Below are 22,570 nucleotides of genomic sequence, written 5' to 3' on the forward strand. Positions count from 1 at the left end.
CCATCGCCTCCACCTGTGCTGGATGTGTCCACCTGTGGCAGGTGGAAACACTGCTCAGGTCTCTTAACGGGTGCTTCGCGATGCCGGTATTTGCGCCATGCCGGTAAGGGGTTTTTGGGTCTTTCCCATGCCGCTATTGCCATGTCCGCCTAGCTTGTGATGGGATGCTATTAGCGCCATGCCGCTATGTCCGACCTGGGGGTCGCGTGCCCACGGACTTGCCACTATTAGTGGCACCGTACTTACCGGTTGCGCTCATAGCGGCAAGTCCGGGTCGTAATTAGATAGGGAATTTAGCGGTACCGGTAATCGCTTACCGGTACCGTTATTCCCTTACCGCCTACCGTGTAATGAGGCCCTATGACTATTGCCTTAGCCTCTATCACTCCCCTGAATCTCTGTAAGAGCAAACCTAAAGACCTAAAGTTGTGGCATAACACCTGGTTTCACAGCTGAAAGCCCTTAGATATGAAAAAAGGAAATGTGAAATCACATGGAAGAACCTTCCTTCTAAGGAGAAAAAAGACTATGGCCTCATTACACGGATGGCGTAGAATGGTTCATGCCGGTAAAATACCGGCACCGCCTTGGCGGAAAGGGGAATTACCGCCCCATTCCAAGGTTGGCGGGGCGGTAATTCCCCCTTCCACCATTGCCCTTCCCCATTCCCATTTTTGCCCCATAGGGCATAATGGGAATGGGGAAGGCGCTAATTACGGTACCGCAAATTGCGGTACCGTAATTAGCTCCCTGGGTCCCTTTGCGGGTTGGTTTTTAACGCCTGCAAAAGGGACCTCGTAGTAAGGTGGTAACGATTTACTGGTACCGGTAAAATACCGGTACCGGTAAACCCTTACCGCCATCCGTGTAATGAGGCCCATAGTATCCGAAATCTCTGCTCGATACAAAGCACAGATCATCAGAACTAAACAAGAAACATACAATGACAGGATCCAGAACGCTAGTTCTAGTATCAAGGAACTTTTTCGGTATCCTAAGGGAATTAGAATCCCCAATAGCCCCGGACAATTCTCACCCAAAAGATAAAACCTGGTGCACAGGCAAATGCCCTTGCTAACAAAAAAGCCACCCTTCAAAAGAAAATTGCCTCAAAAAAACTCACCATTATCGGCTCTAACTTAACTGAGAAACTGGATACTACCATCCTCACCAACACTTTACCAGAATTCAAATTCACCCAAGTCTCCACAACCGATGTCGTAAAAATCATAACCTCCCTGAAACCGTAACAGTGTCAAGGCGATATCTGCCCTGCCCAAATTATAAAAGACGCAGTGAGTGATCTTGCACCTTTTATCACCAGATTAATAAATGACTCCTTCAAAGCATGCCAGTTTCAACCAACCTGAAAGACGCATGGGTACTCCCTTTATTGAAAATAGTGTCTCTGGATCCGAGGATCCCAACCAATTACAGACCGATAACCACAGTCCCCTTCCTACTTAAATTTATTGATAAGGCCGCCTACCTCCAAATACAGTCGTACCTAGAGGTAAACCATCTGTTAGGTCTCAGCCAATCAGGTTTCAGACCCCTCCACGGAATGGAAACTGCTCTCATATACCTCAAAGCACAAATTGACCAGATAAAAGACAAAAGACAATGGGCCTCATTACGACCCAGGTGGTAAGTTACCGCCTGGGCCGTGACTTTACCACCATGGCGTAAACTACGTTTACGCCATGGTGGTTGCCGGACTTACCGCCCCATTCCGACCTTGGCGGGGCGGTAAGTCCCCAATCCCCATTTACCCTTCCCCATTCCCATTTTTGCCCCATAGGGCATAATGGGAGTGGGGAAGGCGTTAATTACGCCACCGTAAATTACGGTGGCGTAATTAACTCCATGGTCCCTTAGCGCCATGGATTTTAACACCTGCTAAAAGCAGGTGTTAAATCCGCCATGGCACTAAGGGACCTCGTACTCAGGCGGTAAGGGTCGGCGCTGTTTACGGCGCCGTAAACCCCTTACCGCCTGAGTTGTAATGAGGGCCAATGTGCACTACTTTTGCTACTAGACCTCTGTGCTGCCTTCGACTTGGTAGACCACAACATACTCTGTGAGCACCTCTCATCAGCAGCAAACCTCTCACCTGAGGCTGCATTGTGGATCAAGTCCTTCTTAAACAATAGAATGATGAGAGTATTCTATCCATCAGACGCCGCTGACCCTATCCCCATCATTTGCAGAGTGCCACAAGGATCATGCGCCTCCCCCACATTATACAATGTTTTTACACAACCCTTATTCGACATACTGGACCGCATGGGTGTCATCTACACTAATTACGGAGACGACACCCAGATAGTGATCCCACTATCAGGCAATTATGACGCTGACAATGAGCGACTTAATCAAATCTATCTTGTCATTCAGGCCTGGATGGCTACCCACAGCTTATGCCTGAATGACGAGAAGACTGAAATTCTCATCTTAGGTGCCCCTACCTACCTTAAAAAAACCTAACCCCAAATACACTTCATTCAACATAGACGGCAACCTGATTACATGGCCAAGGAAACTAAAACCCTAGGCTTCTATCTAGATGCTAAACTGAATCTTAAAAAACAGGTTAGCGACACTGCGTCGGATACCGCCTATACCTGCAAACTTATCCACGGATGTAAAAATTATCTTTCCACTAACAGCCGCATGATCCTAGCACGAGCACTAATCTTGTCCAACCTTGACTATTGCAATGCACTTTACGCAGGAGCCAACACATATGTGCTTAACACACTTCAAACCCTGCAAAACAATGCTTTTAGGACCGCCTTAAACATCCCTAGAAGGGACCACATCTCTGAAACCAGAAGGAGTCACAAATGGCTTACCATTCAGGACAGAATATATTTTAAGCTTGTTTCCATCACTCACAAATGGTGGTCAGTCAAAATATCAAAAAAAAATATCGACTAACAATAAGGTCGAAAAAAAAAGACCGAAAAAAAAAAAGTTGAATTTCTCTTTTTTTAATTATTTATTTATTTTGGGGTCCGGGATTAACAAAAATGGTAAAAAAAAACAAAAAATTCAAAAAGTGGGGTTGGGGGGGAACTCCCCCCATTTCGAATAAAAAACATCATGAAAAAAATGCGACTTTTTTTTCTGCCTTTTTTTCGAGATTTTTTTTTCGAGATTTTTTTTTTTCGAGATTATGACTATAAACCCTCACAAATGCCTCAACAATGCTGCCCCCAAATACCTGATAGACAAAACCAATCAAAAAACTTAAACTAGACCTACCAGATCAATCAACTCCCGTTGTATCTTCACACCGCGTTTCAACTTAAAAAGAGCAGGGGGTACCAGCTTCCCCGTACAAGCTGCCTCAACCTAGAACTCCCTCCCTCTGCACCTATGCTGAGACCTACACTTCCACAGCTTTAGGCTTAATACCAAAAAATGGCTTCTTACCAACGACACTACGGCCCTCCTGGACTGAGACTTATACGAGACTCGAAATGTGACTGCAACATGCCTCTATGACTAGGCCTACTGACCACCTCGCAGATTGCTCCAGACTATTGTATTCTGTATGTCTAGTTGTTCATAATCTCGAATGATATTATTAAATGCTTCCATCTCATTTCTATGTATTCATCTCAACCCTTATACGCTGTTTGTATCTTCTTGCTATTCTACTGTCTTGTACCCTGCATATTAAGATGTCTTGATAAGCGCCCAGATACCTGAGGGTATGGTGCGCTGTATAAATAATAAACAAACAAACAAGACAGACCCAAAGAACTATCGACCTGTTGCCCTCTTGGATTCACTTGGAAAGCTTTTTGCCTCACTAATACTCCGGGACCTAAATAGGTTGGCTCGCTCAAAGGGAATCTTAGACCTCAGAGAGGCCGGCTTCCTAAAGGGGGTGGGGACACAGTTGAATCTCTTTGTTTTGAATCTTCTCAAGAGGAGAGCGTTGGCCAATAATGCCACAATCTTTATGGCTTTTCTAGATTTGCACCAAACATTTGACGGAGTAGACCAAAATCGCTTGTAGGCAAAATTGAAAGCATGGGATTGCCCAACTGACATCATAGAGGCAATTCAAGCCTTATACTGCGGGACTTCCATCAGGATCAGATTGGGCGTGATGGTCGACTGTCTAGGAAAATTTCAACCTTCAGGGAATTAAAACAAGGGTGTGCGCTGGCCCCTATTCTATTCTGTATGTACCTATCCGATTTAGGCATCTCTCAAAATATCATTTGTGCCTTTCCACCAAAAATGAATGGAAGTGAGTTAGCATGGTTACTTTATGCAGACAACATTGTCTTCTTAGATCTAACAGAAATTGGTCTGCAAAGGAGAATAGTTGCCTTTAATGATTACCTAAACATCAATGGTATGAAAATGAATGTAGGAAAGTCTCAGATTATGGCTATGTCAGCAGCCAGGAAAACAAAGGTCACAGCGTTCTCTTGGGAGGTTGGTAACCTGCGTATGGAAGTTGTGGATGTAATTACATATTTGGGTGTGAAAATTAACAGAAATACAAACAAAAGCAACCATGCATCTTGGCTGAAATTAAAACTTGTAGCACTTACGAACCAAGGAATTGCCACCCACGGACGATACAGGGCCATTTCTATGCTACCGCTTTTAAGGTTCTACCGCCAAAAGGTTATACAAGTTCTTACCTATGGGACGGAAACTTTACCAAACCTAAACAAAAGAATTTGGCCACAAATGGAAGGCCTGCGGAAAATATTAAGGCTACCTCCCTGCTTATCAATCGCTAAAATCTGCCATGAATTAAGATTATTGTCAATGGCATCCATCGTTCTGTGAAAGGAAATTTCTTTCTTCAGGAAATGTATTATGCAAGAACCGGCATGTTCATGTTCCATATTATGCTTAGAAGGGGATTTTAAGGAAAAACTGCTGTCAAATTGGTATGGGGATATGATAGAGATCTTAGAGCTCTTAGAGGTGGACCTGGTCCTGTTAAAGGCAAACCTGTTAAAGGTCTAATTGCGCTTCGAAAGAGACAATTGGATTCAAACTATTGAAGCAAGGCCTATTCTACCTGACACCTTTAAATGGTGGATAGAGAAGAGAGGTTTAAATGAACCCCCAGAATATCAATGTAAGTTTCCATCCTCATTCTAGAGAGACTTACTTTTCCGGTGTAGAATGAATATTATGCCAACAAGAGAAATTCAATTCAAGCGTTGACAAAAGGGGATTGTAAATAATAACTGTTGATTCTGCAATAAAAGTAAGTGACTGTATCCCTTTACCATATAGCTATGGTCGGTGAAAACCTTAACCTTGAAAGAGCAGCATGTATGGAAGCGTTTAGGAGGGGAACTCTAACTTTGGAGGATTATTGGGACCAGATCCTGATTGGCCATCAAAAAGGCCCGACCTTGGCAATTCTGAAATTTATAAACGCTATGTTAACCCAAGAAAAAGAGGAAAGAACAATAGGTGTATAATGGGGAAATTTGTTGTATGGGGGGTCTGGTGTCAGAGAGGGAATATGTAGAAGGTGACGATAATGGTTGAAAGTGGAGAATGATGGAAGGAGGAGTTTTGGATTTCATGGTTTCTTTTTTTCAGAAGTAAGCGCTTGCAGAGTGTCTGGTGTACTGCATGGACCATGCCTTACTTGGATTCCGAGCTGTGGATTTTTGCTGCTACTTGAATAAAAAGGTGTAGCTTCACTGAAAAACGATGCTAAACGTGTGCTGCTGACCACAGGACTACAACTAAGACTACACCCCCACCCACTGCAACCAGGTGCACCAAGACACGCCTCCTGCCACGCTCACTCTGGCTTCAAAACCTGCCCCCTGAGCGAAACATAGCGTAGTGCTTGCAGAGTGGCTGGTGTGCTGCATGGACTTTGCCTTACTTGTATTCCAAGCCGTGGGTTTTTGCTGCTACTTGAATAAAAACGTGCAGCTTCACTGAAAAAGGCTGCTAAACGTGTGCTGCTGACTACAGGACTACAACTAGGACTACAACCCCCACCCAGTGCAACCAGGTGCACCAAGACACGCCTCCTGCCACGCTCGCGCTGGCTTCAAAACCTGCCCCCTGAGCGAAGCATAGCAGAGTGCTTGCCGAGTGTCTAGTGTCTGGCTTACGGTGGATGGAATGGAGAGGACTACCCCCACATACTCCACAATATAAGGTAAGAGTGTGCATTGCTGGGGGAGAAGGGCTCCCATTTTCAGCCTGATCATATATGGAGGCTCTGAGTTTAGAAATAGTAGAGGGCCTAGCTTCCGCCCCTCCTGACTTACAAACCGGCCCTACCTCAAGCCCTACCTTGAGCAACCCAGCGGCGACAAATGAGGGGGGTGCTTCAGACTTGCTCAGGCCAGAAACCCAGCTCGAACTTTATACAACCACAAGGCTTCCCCATCCTTTGAAGGAACGTCCTGCTCTTTCAACCTTGACGTTGAAGTAACCGCGGCCACAAGGAGCCATTTGAACATCTTGGCCTCAGTAGGCAGCAATCAAAGTGAAAATGCGCCCATCGATACACCTACCTGCATGTTGCCCCCTCTTGCTAAACTGCCCAATGTTCCTCAAGGTGAAATTGAACAAAATGGACAGGAACATCAAACCACACTAGGCCAGAAAAACAACTTCAGAGCAACTGGGCATGATAGGAACCCTCAAGACCTTAAGACACCTATCTCTCATAGGGGTTCACCGTCATTGAAATGTTTTGCCACAAGCACAAAAACTAAAGTCACTGTTGTGTGGCCCAGCAGAGTGTGGGTGGCCAAACACACATGCACACACACACGCATGCACAGAGGAGTCAGACACGATGTTGCCGGTTGCATCACCCGGCGGCAACTGCCGCACAGACTTACTTTATTCCATTGCGCATGCGCGGGCCCAAACGAGGCTCGCCCATGCCCAGTGCACACTCGGGACGTCACATCCCTTTTTATCTTTAACAACAAACTACAACATGAAGTTAACTTAGTAAACATTAACTGGAGCGACCTGGGAGCAGGTCTATTCCCGACACTTACTGACGGCCCCGGATATCCTGACCTCAGTCCCCTGAGTCCAACACATAGTCCTTGAGACGGGCAGGCGGTCTCCTGGACACTCTTGAGGGATACCTAGACGTGACTGTTGGGGTCTCCGTGCTCACTTCCGCCGCTGGGGCTCCGATGTTCATGGGTTCCTCGCCCAGCAGTTCAGGGCCTGCTTCCTGGGCGGGCACGGCTTGGGCACTGGACATTCCTGTTGATGTGTCCACCTTCTTGAAGAAAGATACATTACGCGTGACCATACCGCGCTCACAGGCGGCTGTCACCATGGTCCCCTTTACATGAGTGACCTTCCAAGGGTGCCGTTCAAACGGTAGAGCTAGGTTTCCTTCGGGGTGACGGTTCTTGACTAGCACTGAATCTCCAACACGGATCTCCTTGCCCTGCAGACCTCGTCTGTCACTTTCCTTCTGGTTGTGTATGGCGCGCTCTTGTCATACCTTTTCATTGTCTATGATGCCCGGACTCCTCCCCTCCATTTCAGGTATCATTCCTCTGGGGCAGCGCCCAAACAGGGCCTGCGCCAGGGTGACACCCGTGGACTGATGGGGTGTGGTCCGATATTCCCTCAAGAACTCCACTAGCTTCTTCTGCAGGTCGTCACCTCTGTTGGCCGAGATCCTCAGCACTTTATTCAACGTGCGCATCATTCTCTCTGCTTCACCGTTCGCGCAAGGCCACAGTGGCGAGACTCTGCGGTGCTGTATTCCCCTATCACGGAGGTATTGCGCAAATTGGTTGCCGGTAAACGGCGGTCCGTTGTCGGAGCAGAGCATCTCCGGAAAACTGTGTGCCGCAAACATTCTGTCGAATGCCCTCGTGGTGAATTCTGTTGCCGTTGATTCTACCACCTCCACCTCCGGGTATCTCGACCATTGGTCAACGGCTACCAGGAAATACATGCCCCGACCCGTCGAACCAAAGTCTACATGGATTGTCCCCCACGGCTTCTCACTCTGTTCCATCGAGCTTATAGGGGGAGCCCTTTCACCCGGGGTCGCTGCCTGGCCCACCACCTCTTCACGAAGCCCTCAACCTTTTCTTCTAGATCCGGAAACCACATCTTTGGTCGTAGTCTCGCTTTCGTTTTGACCACCCCTTGATGTCCGATGTGTGCCAGTTCAAGCACCCGCTTCCTTAGTGTCTGCGGGATTACAATTTGCCTCCCTCTCAGTAGCAGAGCATCGTCGGAGATTGAGAGCTCCTCCTTCACCCGCCAGAGTGCCTGAAGATCTCTCTGGGCCTCCTGCTGGCGCCGGGAGTTGTTGCGCAGCATTTCCTTCCATTCTCCACTTCTAATGGCATCTTTAGTGATGTCAAAAACTTCATCCTTGGATGACTCAGAGGCAATGGTTGCTCTCGACAACGATACGGGGAGCGCCCCATCCACCACATTACAGAGTAGTCCCTGGCAGTCTGACACCTCTCCGCCTTTGTTGGTACCTCCAGCGTTGGGGTGACGTGACAGGTAGTCTGCCGGATTGTTGGTGCCTGGCCTATACGTTAGTCGCACCCCGTACTCCATCAGGGCCAGCATCCACCTCTCTATTCTTGGTGGCGGCTTCGAAGATAGACCCGCCAGTATTGGTGGTGGGGGCTTGTGGTCTGTTACCACTATCACCGCCTTTCCCAGAATATACAGGCGAAAATGGTGGCAGCCCCACAAAATGGTGAGCGCCTCCCTCTCAATTTGCAAGTATCGCATTTCCGTATCAGAGAGGGCCTTGCTGGCGTACGCGACAGGTCTCATGTCTCCTCTTCCGTCCGGCTGCAAGAGCACTGCCCCCACTCCCACCGGACTGGCATCAACGACAATCTCCGACTCTACGGTGGGGTTAAAGTAGGCCATAGTGTCCCCATCCGACAGGGCATTCTTGAGTGCCTGAAACGCCTCCTGCTCCTTACCTTCCCACTTCCACACCGCATCGCTTCTGGTCAGTGCTCTGAGGGGTTCTGATAAGGAGGCAAGGCCCTTGATAAAGCGTCCGCAATAGTTCACCATCCCCAGGAAGCTTCTTACCTCCGTGGGGGATGTTGGCGCCACTGCCTCTCGAATGTCCCTGATCTTTTCCGGGTCCAGTGACACTCCCGCTGCGTGAAATATGAACCCAAAAAACCCAATCCGATCTTTGAGGAACTCACATTTCTGGCGGTGCAAGGTGAGGCCTAGGTCGTGCAATCTCTTGAGTGTGCTCTCGAGCCTTCTCATGTGCTCGGCTTCTGTGTCCGCAAACACCAAGATATCGTCACTTATGTTCAACACCCCTTTTAGGCCTGCAAGTGCCCCTCTTATAGTGTTCTGAAAAACCTCCGCCGCTGAGGAGATACCAAAACTCAGGCGTTTAAATTGATAAAGCCCCTCGTGCGTCGTGAAGACGGTGATGAACCTAGAGTCTTGGTGGAGCTCAAGCTGGTGATAGCCCGCTCGTAGGTCCAATTTCGAAAATACTTTCGCTCCCTGTAATTCGCCAATAATATCGTCCAGCGTTGGCGTGAGGTGCCTCTCCCTCTTAATGGCGGCATTGGGGAGACGTATGTCCACACAAATTCTCACCGCCCCTGGATGCTTCGGCTTTGGCGCCACTACTATGGGGGATACCCAGGGTGTCGGCCCTTCCACCCTCTCAATAATGTCATTGTTGACCAGCGAGCGAAGCTTCTCTTCCACCTTTTCCCTCAGGTGGAACGGAATCTGTCTGTGCTTCAGGGCGGTCGGCCTGATCGTATTATCAATGTGCAGCCGCACTGGTGGTGCTTTCAACTTTCCAACCCCTTCAAAAATGCCTGTAAATTTGTTTAACAGTACCTCGATGTCCATTTGATAAACTGCCATTGTGAAATGGACCAAATTCAGGGCCTCGGATGCTGCGCAACTGAGCAACGAGTGGTGGCTCACATCCGTAACAAAGAAACGTGCCTTTATGGTCTTACCGTCCTTGGACACGGGCGCTATAAACATGCCATCAATGGGAAGGAGGGTATCCCCACCAAACGTAAAGATCTTGGCAGTTGATGTGCTTAGCGCCGGAGGTCCCGGAATCCGCCTATAGTGGTCTGCGGCCAGCACACAGACCGATGCACCGGTATCGATGAGCACTTGCGTCGGTACCCCCTGGATGTCGACTACGCATTTAGGCTGTCTCTTGTTCTTGGCACCTGAAGCAATGTTTGAGATGAAGAAAACTTCTTCTTCCTCCTCCTCCTCTTCTGCCATGTGAAGCCTCTGTATCTCCTGCTCCAACGCCGCGATGCTTCGCACTTTCCTTGAGCCACCGCCACGTGCTCTGGCTGGGCCTCTCTGCACTGACACCGGGGGCGGGGGCGCGACACATTCGGGCATAATGGCCAGGTCTATCGCATCTGCCACATGACCTGTCCTTGGCAGGACATTCCTCTGAGTGGGGCAGATCATAGCCGCATTGCTGGCAAATGCTGTCGGACCCCGCAGTCGAGCGACTTTCCTGCTTTCTCTGCCCCCACTTGTCTCTTGACATCGACCATTTCCCCATGGCGAACGCTTCCTCCGATGCTCCTGGATGCACCGCCGCATCCATTTTCGCACCTCTGGACTCGGCCAGCTCAAATGTTCTGCCACTGTCCAATATCTGCTGCAGGGACCAGCCTGGTTCTCTTAACACTTGTCTCCGCAGTTTGCTGGAACTGCAACCCTGTAGAACCTGATTACGTATCATGCACTCATCATTGTCCCATCGACAAGAGGTGGCCATCATCGAAGCCGGGCACAGAACTGGTCGAGCGACTCCTCCTCTCTCTGCTTTTCCCCGCAGAAAAGGAACCTCTCGTAATCGACATTCGAGAGCGGTATGAAATAGTTCTCCAGCGCCTTCTTCACCTCAGCGTATGTGCCTACCTGCAAGTTGAGGGACTCGTAAATGCGTAAAACCTCTAAGCCTGCTGAGTACAACAAAGTGGCCCTCTTTGCATTGTCATCATTAATCCCCGTTGCTGTAAAGTACATATCCAGTTTTTTTATCCAAAGCCGCCATCTTGGGCCCAATTTCGAAGGGGGTCCTGACACATCAAACTCTTGCATGGGTAACAAGGCTCCCTGTTGTGCTCTCGCCGCCAACGCTGCAGTTTCTGCCTCTCCATCACTGTCTGTCATGATCACAGGTCGCACAGGCACCTCCTGCTGGGCTGGAGGCCGCAAACCTGACTCTGGAGGGTCTTGCACGTACCTTCACTTCTCTTACTGCGTGTGGTGGCCCCCTTGTTGCATTTTGCTGCTTTCAGGTCACCTTCGTGTGGTGCCTGCCTTCAATGGGTCATCCTCTGTGCGTGGAGGATAGCCAGAAATTCCAAAAATTGGTTGAAATGGAGCTAGTGGCGCACGAGCCCCTTCTCAGGCCGCTACCACTCTGCTCCTGCTTCTAAACGTCACCGGAATGCACCCGCCGGGTCCGTGACTCATCTGCCGTGACGTCGCTGCTACAACGTGCCATGTGTTTAACGAGCGCTCGTGCAGCATCCCGCCTCGTCGCCAGTTGTTGTGTGGCCCAGCGGAGTGTGGGTGGCCAAACACACGTGCACACACACACACGCATGCACAGAGGAGTCAGACACGATGTTGCCGGTTGCATCACCCGGCGGCAACTGCCGCACGGACTTACTTTATTCCATTGCGCATGCGCGGGCCCAAACGAGGCTCGCGCATGCCCAGTGCACACTCGGGACGTCACAGTTACATGTAAAAGAAAATCCCAAACAGACATTGAACTCATGTTCAAAAACGGAGAAAGTTATAAACAGGGACCCTTGGGAAATTTGATAGGAGAGGATCATGCATTCCAAAAACCTAATGCTAACGGAAAGAAATCAAAGTGGGACCCTTGGATACCTAATCCCAATAGTGAAAATGATAAAAACGTCCCAGGACAATCAATAGGCACACAAATGAGATGAAAAAACTTGAAAAGCAATCCTTTTGTTCATGGTCACAGCTCCTGGAACCCCCTAAGTCTGGCTCTAAACGAGCGACCCAGAGGACACCGCTTTTGCTTCACACTGGAAGCAAGTAACAGCAAGCAAGGTCCGGAGACAACACCATCGGAATACGCCACCAATGATTTTGACATACCTGATCAGATGCTGCTTGAAAAATCCTTGAACATGGAGTTGAAAAATGACAAAGCTCAAGAACCTCAAAAGGCAAGGGGATCATCCATCCTGCCATTAAATCATGTGGTTGGAGTGTCTTTCTGTGACCAAAGTGTGCACACCACACAGACTGATTTGGAAATTGTAAAAGCCAGCAAGGCAACAAGTCCAAAGAAGCAAACAGCTTTTTATGACCTTAGAATCCCAGACTGAGGCTGAAAATAAAAAGGAAACCTCTGGAGAAAACAACGACTTTGTGATAGTCTCGACACTAATTGATGTCTTAGCTCCTTACATGAAGCTACATGAATCAATGCAAGAAACAATTAAAGATCAGTCAACCGTGCTGCCCATGGTGCACAAGAAAATGATCTTCATTGAAGGCTTTGTTAAGTCAATCGAAAAAAAACAGGGTGAATAGTAGTGCAGGTGTACCTCAACTCCTCCATGATATCTTAGATCCAATATTAAAGGAGAAAACAGAAAAAAGATTATCACACCTGTCAGTGAGCACTATCAATCCATCGCTAGAAGGAGACTGAGATGTTAATCCCTTTGAGTTGCCTGTCGTGAGGGACCACCTACCCCAAGAACTGCCAGCAAACAAGTCTACTCTGAACTTAACGTCAGAGAGGAATACAGAGGTTGCGACAACTACAGTCACTACAGAGCTAAACAAAGTATCTTCCTCAGCAGAAGACTATGTGATTTCTCCAACTGACCACGAGAAGGTAACTTCCTCCTCTCTTTCAGCTGAAGCTCAACCAACAGCTTCAGCTGCCAAGGACTCTAAATTGTGGGAATTTTTTGAAAACAATGTAGGCCAAGCTAGACCCCACCAACGTCCCACAAATTAAAACTAATAAAGGTCTACTTCCAGCAATTGGGAACAGTGACAAATTAAGACTGGTAAAGAAATCTAAAAATCAAGCTAAGCCAACAAAAACCAAATCAAAGAAAAGTCGCTTATTTCTCAAAACTCTATCCATGCCCTCAGTTGAAGGAGCATCGACTCAGAAATTAAAAAACCCAGCAGTAGCTAATATCACTGAAACATTGGTCTCTGTCTAGATAATGAAAATATGGACAAACAGGGTGACGGACAAGAAGCTGGAGACCTTGATGAAGTAGATCTACTGGATTTCTCTACTTATAGTATCGCAAACAAAGAAAACTCATGCCAGGAGAATCAAGAACCGACAGACGAAACATCAGCGTCTGAAGAGTCAGATTCGGAATCCTCCGACTACGATTAGGAGACAGTATCGGATAAAGTAAATCCAAAGTTGTCAAATAAGGCAGCTATGAAAAGTGGATGCTGCCCAACGGAACCAGACCAGCTCCCAACAAAGGCACTCTAACAACCAGTTGTAGAGAAGGCAATTAATCTACAAATTCAAGAGTTGATAAAGACTCTGCGGCAACAATATGTGCAACAGCCTCATTTAAACTGCCTAGTGCAACCAATGGGCAGGAAGAGCCAGTAAGGAAATCAGCTGGTCCAACTGGTCTATCTGTTCCTATTGGCAAGGAAATGATCCACGGTTTAAATAAGGTAGAGAAATCTGTAACTTGGCAAGATGTAGGATCACAGCCAAGAGTAAAACTGAACCCACCAACTAAATGTAAAACGAAACAAATGTCTGCAACCCCTGCGCGGGGGGAAGAGGCTGGCCCAATAGTGGGAACGGGAGGACTTGATGATAGCCTAAAAATCTCAATTGAGAGAATATGTTCCTATGATGATGGACTAGTGCTTAATAGAGACAATGTTGTGCGCCTCCTACACCACATTCCAAGCTTTCTACTCGTAGCATCAAAAGATTTAGTGTTCATCGAGTTTCCCGAAGCACCAACAAAGTGGTCCACCTAGCCTCAAAACTGACCAAACATCTTCTCCTCAAAGACCAATGTGCTTTGACATGAGGGATTACCAAACGATAAATTCACCAAAACTCAAACTGCAGAAAGAAAGAGTGGAAGTAACGAACAAGGGACAGTTTCACCAACAAAACGAAGAACTACAAAGAGACGGCAAGTAACAAAAAGCATAAATTCTAATACTGCTAGCGAGGGGGACAAATCCAATTGGAGATGGTTACTCCAACTGCTGGCAGATAAATTACCAAAACAATAACACCATAGTTTCTCTGTTGAATTGGAATGGTCTCTTGTAAATTGGAACACACAAGGCTTTTCACATCTGTTTCCCAAAAATTCAAGCCAACTTCTAAAAACCAATGTAATATGTCTCCAAGAAGTCTGGCTAGTTGATCCGCCTTTGATGGAGGGATACTGGGTCCTTTTTAAACCCGGCCTATAAAAAAAAAACAACTGGCAGACCAAGTGGCCTACTGGTGGCTGTAAAACATAATTTAGGCTGGATGTAAGTGGACACTGCTAACCCTACGCGGTTTATACAAGTGGTTGAAATACAAATTCCAGCTTCTTCTCCAACCAAAGTAAGAATGCTGGTCCTCCTAAACCTTTACTGGTACGCGACCGATTGAAGAAATAAAACGTTTGGAGACGATATAGCAGATCAAATCGATAAGGCCAGATTAAAATGGAATGACCCACTTATCCTGATAGTGGGTGATCTGAGTTGCACATGTTTGGACCAGACCAACAACCCTATACTTGCTGATTTACCTATCAGTAACAATAAAGAAAAAAGGGGAATCAGTTGGCGAACAACTTTGCAGTCCAGAGATTGTATTATACTGAACGGCATGATAAAGGGTGACTCTCCGGGCCAAGCAACTTGGAGGGGAGCAGGAACCTCAAAAATATTGCACTATATCTGCGTCTACTCAAACATGAGCAGGATCATAAAAACTCTTAAAGTTGTGGCCACTTATAATAGCGATCACAACCAATTAAAATTGGTTTGCAATTACAACACCGCTCATCTTACGCCATGATATGACTGCAAAATAGCTACAAACCCTTCAGGGAACAGACTTTCAATTCAAGCAAAAAATATCAATACTCTGACAACGAACCTGATCAGTGAGATCCAGCAAAATAGCCTGTGAAAGGGGTAACAAGCATATAAATTATATCCCCCTGCTACAACAATTTGCACTAAACCAAAGCGGCCAAAGGAAAGACCGAAAATGAGCCATTGACACGCTTTTGACCATCAGATCGTCCTAAAAAAGAGAACACTTAGAAAAGCAATTGCCAGTCTGAAGAAACAAAAGCTTGTGGAAGGGTCTTCTAAAATCCACAAATTAAAACAGAAATACCACAACTGGCTAAAGCTTCATAAAAAATCGATCTTGAACCTGGACGCCCAAAGAATGTTAAATCACATTAAGACCAAGAACACAGCCGAAATATGGTCTATTATAAATGCTTTTGACGCCCCACAAGACGCCCTTCTGTCTAACCCTATTCCGGCAAAGACCTGGCAGCTACGCTACCAGAAAATGCAAATTGCCAACAATCAAGAAGTAGTTCAATCTCCAGATTCCAGAATAAAACCGGATATGACGGAGACGGACAACGAGTATACACTGGACATAGCGACCAAAACAATTGAAGCTATTATTAAGAACTTAAAAAATTCAAGAGCCCCGGGCCCGGACGGGCTAACAAACGCCCTTATGCAAAGAAATCCAGAGCTTTGGGCGAATTTTTTCCATCACTTGTTCAAGGGCATAACACAGGTCGAAAAGGTAACGGATTCATGGAAATCGGCAGTGGTTGTCCGAACCTTTAAAAAAGGGCTTAGGTGAGACCCAGACAACTACCGTCTGATCGCGCTCCTGGATACACCGGGTAAAATCTTCGGATCCTTAATTCTAAGGACTTAACTAGGTGGAATGACGATTATGAGCTACGGGATCTTTGGCCGTCAGGGTTCATAAAAAGGCATTGGAACTGGTTGTAACATCTTCATAATCAATTTACTGAAAGCTAAAGCTGTAACGACCAAGGGACGCAAGGTGTACATGGCCTTTATTGATCTCTTGAAAGCTTTTGACTCTATACGCACGGAGAAACTTTGACCTAAGTTGCAGAAATGGCGCTGCCCGAGCTTTTTATTGGAGCATCTTAAAGATCTACACCAGGGAACATCTGTCCGAGTGAAATTGGATCAAGAGGGGCACCTTTCAGAGGCCATACCTACTAACGTAGGACTAAAACAAGGATGCTCACTTGCCCCAGAGCTCTTCATTCTATTTCTATGAGATATTGAAGATGCATTCGAGGAGGTTTGCTTTTTCCCACCTAAAATTGTTAATACTGACGTGGGTAGACTCTTATACACGGACAATATTGTGATAATCGACCAAACACCTATTGGGTTACAACATCAAATCTCTACCTTGGAAAAATATCTTGACACAAATGACCTAATAATAAACCCAGCAAAATCTAGGGTAATGGTGTTTGGCGAGGACGGTCGATGCAGAAGAGCCAAAACCTTTGTATGATTCTCTGAGAAAGAACCTATCAAAGTGGTAAAAGAGCTTGCATATTTGGGATTAAACATCAACACCAGCAGAAGTGATCTACCCAGCATAGCTGCACTGCGCAAAAAAGCCATAAACCTTGCAGCGCAATGGAAAATCGTACAAAAAAATGTCTGCAACTTCTCACTACTGCCACTAATCTCTTTCTACAGAACCAAGGTGGTGCCCGTTTTGATTTACGGAGCTGAAACCTCGCTTAAGTTGACCAAAGACATCTGGCCACTTCTGGAGGGTATCTTTTGGAAAAGGGTACTGGGTTTACCAAAAAGCATTCCAATTCAGATCGTCAGACAGGAACTGGCACTGACATCTTTAAAATTAATTGCCAGATGGAACTCAATCTGCTTCTACAGGAAATGCCTGGAAGATAATCCTAAAGGAGGCTTTAAAATCCTAAAAAAGGTTATGCTAGATCCTAAAGAACTGATCCTCGATAAATGGAGGTATATCTGTCAGAGAATAATTGAAGACCTAAACGAATCAGAGAAATCATTGCTTCAAAATCCCGATAACTTCAAGAGGAAGCTTTACCGAAAAGTTTGGATTGATACCCTGGAAGATATACTTAGATACAAAAATCAAGATGAATTTTGGTCTACAACACGAAAACTTAATGATCCACCACGGTATCTCCAAATCTTTCCTAACTGGTTCCTGCGTCAGCAATACTTGCGATTCCGCTTAAACATATGTGGCCCAAGATTTGTCAGATTTTCCATACAAGATGCTGAATCAAATTTTATCTGCAATGTTTGCAAGGATCAATTCTCCATCCCTCCAATCAAACACCTAGTTATGAACTGTTCGCTATTGAAAACAGAAAGACTTACCACCATGGGAGATATCATCAAATATGGGGCTGCTTCAGAAAAGCTTTGGTGGCCTGTTTTGGTTGAAGGAAAGTAATAATTGCCCTGACGAAATTCCTGTTATTGATCAGCACAAAACTAGCAATGGCAGACAAAAAGAATTGAATTTTGGAAGAGCTCTGCTGACAGTGACGATCCAGAACGAACTTTGGGGAAAAAAGTTATTTTCTGTGTTTCTCTATTATTTTTTTCTTTTTTTCTTTTTTCTCCTTTTTCTTTTTTCTTTTCGCCTTTTTGTAAATATGAATCTTATTTAATTCTCTGTACAGTTGTATCAAATTTTTTATACTGTGTATGGGCTAAAGGTTTTCAAAGAGGGAACCAAATAAGCCAATAAAAAAGATTAAAAAAATAAGAAGTAACTGTTAAAGGTTTTGCTTGTACTAGAAATTGTACCTGTTGTTTCCATTTTTTTTGTCTGAAACCAATAAAACTTTCATTAAAAAAATTAAAAATGTGTCTCTTTGAAGTTGATTACCTGTTTGAAGTTGGAGTTTCAGCCTCCCTTAATTGTAGCCCCTTTTTTCACACCTTCTTCTTACATTCTGGTCATGGATCAGCCAAAACAGTTGGCATGCATATAGCTGCCTTTAGAGACAGTCCACACCTTTCTTTAAAGTCCACACCTTTCAGGAAAGCCACATGTTATTGTTGTTGTAAACCACTCGGATGCAAGCCAGGCTTTCTTTGGGGGAGTCCTTTGTGAAATGTGTCTCACAGCAAGCAAAGGGTTTGCCTCTGGCCTATGGAAACAAAGTGTGTTTTTCTTTTCAAATGTTTGCTGGTATTGCTGGTATTTTGTATGCAAAAACATAATATACATTACTTATTGTCAACACGCACCATTTTTTCACTGACATTTTTGTGTTAGCAGGGGTAAACTGCAAACACACATGCAAAGCCATTTTGGTGTCAGTGGTGTGGAATGTGTGACTTGGCTCAAATGAACTTTCATATATATATATAATACATTAATTTGGGGCCCAGGTTAAGGTACTTCAATGTATACATTTCACGTCTGGACCCAGAAAAAATACCCAGTCACACGTTCTTAAAGTGCTAAATTGCAGAAAAGAACAATTTATTGGACAAATAGGTAAACATTCAACATCTTGATGTACAATATAACCATGGACATGGCAAAAACCTACAAACAGGTTTTAAAAATTCCCCACATGTTCCATCCTCAACAGGACTTCATCAGGTTATTACATTGATTTGATCCCAAGCTCTGTAAATACAGAAAGAAAAGAACCTTTTACATCCCTTGAATTCAATACTTCATACACAGAGATATCTACATTAATGTATGCATTATAGAAATGGACAAACAGATGCCATGAACTGCACTAAAGGATATACAAATGAAAATACAAACAATCAAGACAAGGTCTACGTGTTAAGTGCAATGTTCTTTGGGAAAAGAACTAGATAATATATGAAGACTTTCACTGGAGAACAGGACTAGGTCAATGCAAAACAAAACAGGCATATAAACACATTTGACATCATAACACGGACAAAAGGATCAGCCACATTGAAATGTATAAAATCAGTGTAAAAGATTATTAGAAGAGTTCTTTATGATTTTATACAAGCACTAAAATGTACTATAGGTACCAAGGGGATGTATTATCACTTTAGCTGAACGCTGTCCTTTTTGTCATGAAGAAACGTTGAGCACAAAACATGTTAATGTTAATGTTAAAGGATATTTGTACCGCGCACTCTCACCACCGGAGTGGTCCCCTGGCGGCTCTGAAAAAGGGAGAGGGGGGTGAGTTAGTGGGAATGAGCTGGAAAAGTGCAAGATAGCAGTGATGTGCTGTTGGCAGCCTCAGCCCGGTGGGTCCACTGGCTGGGCTTGGGGTGTTTTACAGTCGGTAGATGTCATGTGCTGTTGTGCAAGTCTATGTGTGGTTTGTTTTGTTGTTGCAGTGTAGTGAAGTTTGTGTGGTTTGTTGCGTTTAAAGCTTGTGGTTGTGTTTGGTTAGAGTTTGAGAGGTGTATGCAGAGGGATGAAATTGTTAGTGGATTGGTTAGTTGGAATTGCTGTCCTTGCAATTATGTCGAGGTGTGGTGCCTGCTATCATTCACTATTTCATCTAAGTGTGGCACGTGCTAACATTCACATTTCTATCTGGATGTGACGCAAGCTAAGGTTAAGACTTTCATCTAAGTGTGGCATGTGCTAACATTCACATTTCTATCTAGACGTGAAGCAAGCTAAGGTTAAGAATTCCATCTAAGTGTGGCACATGCTAACATTCACATTTCTATCTAGATGTGACGCAAGATGTTGATGCTGGCAGATGTTGGCAGTGGAACATTGTTTAGGAAAGATATTTGTGGTAAATGAAGTATTGTTACGAGTACCATGTACATTTTGGTAAAGGTAGAACGGCAACTAACTCTAAAGGAAGGATGATTGCAGTTTAAGCATCGTGTGAGGCACAGGTAATGAGAAACAGGTTGCAAGGTACCAGCAATCCGGCTCTCTGTTATTACACAATATACTAGGGCTTACTGCAACACAGCAGACCAAAAATCTAATATGTTCTGGCATAACACCAAGTTACCATGTTGGTTCCCCACTGAAAATATTTTAGTCTTCACTGCAGAGAGTGAAGTGGTAGACGTGCGACATCCCACAAGGCAAGCAGGCATCTTTTTAAAATTCTACCGAGCTTTGTTCATTTTGAAATCCACCACTATGGCACTAACCTTTGATTTGCATGCAACAGTACATTACAAAAAAAGCTGAATAATGCAAACTGCTGAAACAACACAATATATCAGCCCTTGTTTGATGCAAGAGGTCTGTGCACTTGGGTTATTTCCACCAGCATAAAGGATTAGCACATTATTAGGCACACACACATGTTTGGTATTAAAAGACCTTAAACTGACCATTATTTCAGACCATTGAGCACCACGATGTATACGCCAGTGGATGCCTCAGCCGTGATATTCTGCCATTCCAACTTCCATGGATCACAGAGAGCCCTGAAGGCAGAGAATCCAAGAGTCCTCAACTACCAACTTTGTAGGAAATATCGACAATCTGAAGAACAAAATAAAACAATGCACTAAAAGGATTTACATGAAGAAACCCCACACACCATATGGGAGGACCGAAAACATACAGAGGAACTAATCATAAACCACAACACCACACAGATCCACTCACGCACTTCCTGCCTGCACGTGCATAACAATAGTTAGCAGTATTTACACAATGAGAGAGACCACCTCACTGTGCTCACAATGTCATCAACCCTACGCCTGATCATATATATATGCCCCAGCCTAACAAAGTAGATTTGATAGTGTTGGCCACAACCAAAACACGTTGAACTTAATGATTACTTGACACACGTTCACACTTTCCAATTTATAGCACCATGAGCTATATCTGCACAATCACTCGGTATGCTTTAACAGCACATGGAGCAACCACTGAACATCCATGTTTATTTCATACCAATGAAACACGTATACATACTCGGATGTCTTTCTATCTGCTAGGGGGAAGGAATCTCCTTGTTACGGGGCTATGCTACTGCAGGGCTTGTGTCTCCTTAAGAGAATGCAACCCTACCACGTGAGAGACATCACGTGGGACGTACGTCAGAAGGAGGGGAGGAGCTTGGGGGACAGTTGGTAGATGTATGTGAATAAAGAAGGACGTGTACTCTCCATCGGTGTGTCTGTCCTCCTTTCACAGACCCAGTCCGGGCCTAACATTTGGCGACGAGTTGACCTACCAGACCACCGAATCCTCCTCCTCCTTTGCGAGCAGCGATCCCGCTCCGATCCGTGCCGCGGGCACCTTCCAGCCCGGCGCACATGCCTGATCCCAGGCCCGCCTCCTCCTCACCGCGCCGACAGCGTGTCCGCGGCCTACTCCGCGCCCGGCGCCCAGCCTGCCTCCTCCTTGCCGCGCAAACAACGCGTCCGCGCCGTGGGCGTTTTCCGAGCCCGGCGCCGAGCCTCATCCCAGGCCCGTCTTCTCCTCACCGAGCGGACAGCGCACCCGCGCTGCGAACTGGTCCGCCTCCTCCACCCGGGTGGGCCCCAGCGACGTTGCCTGATCCCAGGCCTGCATTCCTGCAAAAGAACTGCACCACCACGCCACAGAGAACCCACGTGCCAAGCACCACGCGGCCTACGCTGACTGCACGACGACCCATCAGCAGGCGCTACGGAAGCCTGGAAGTCGTCAGAGGTGGGTCTGACAACACTGCTGCCACACATAATCAGAGACACACGGCCTGCTGTATAATCCCTCAGCATGAGCTCACCTCAGGCCCATCAACCACCAAATGCCCCAGCCCCTGCAAGGAACACAGCAACTACAGCATGGCGCATGCCACCCCCATTTTCAATGATGCCACAAGCAGACAAAGGTCCAAGATGGACTGATTGGCTAGAGGACTTTAACACCTTCATTGATGCTGCTGGGGAAGACAAATCCCCTCGGCTACGCAGCATGTTCCTAAATCTGGCGGCAATGACATCAAAATCCTTACCAAGACCATCCCCCCCGCTGAACAAGCTGACTTTCCAACACTAATAGCGGCCATAAACAGAAGATTAGTAATTGAACCCAACAGAGACTATGAAAGATACATATTCAACCTATGCACACAGAGGGTCGATGAAACCATTGATGAATTCATAACCCGCCTACGAATTAAAGGGGCCAACTGTCAGTTCGAAGCCTTCTCACTCGACGAAGCCATACGGTTGAGGATTATTGAAGGCTGTTTGTCTCAAACCTTAAAGAAACAACTCCTCAAAAAACCTATCACCATAGAGGAAGTGAGCCAGATGGCCAGAATTCTAGAGAGGGTTGAAAAGCAAGTGTCCCAAATCTCGAACACAGCCTCGACGAGACAAGAGAAAACTGAAACCGTTGCAGTGCTGCAGGCCAGCAACGCAAGACAAGGGGATAAGGGCGTTAACCCCAACTATTCCACGACACCGAGGACCCAACGCCAATGCTACCGCTGTGGAATGTCTTTCCCTCATGCAGGAACCT

This window comes from Ambystoma mexicanum, chromosome 2q, assembly GCF_040938575.1.
Source record: "Ambystoma mexicanum isolate Mex_15411 chromosome 2q, UKY_AmexF1_1, whole genome shotgun sequence".
NCBI lineage: Eukaryota > Metazoa > Chordata > Amphibia > Caudata > Ambystomatidae > Ambystoma > Ambystoma mexicanum.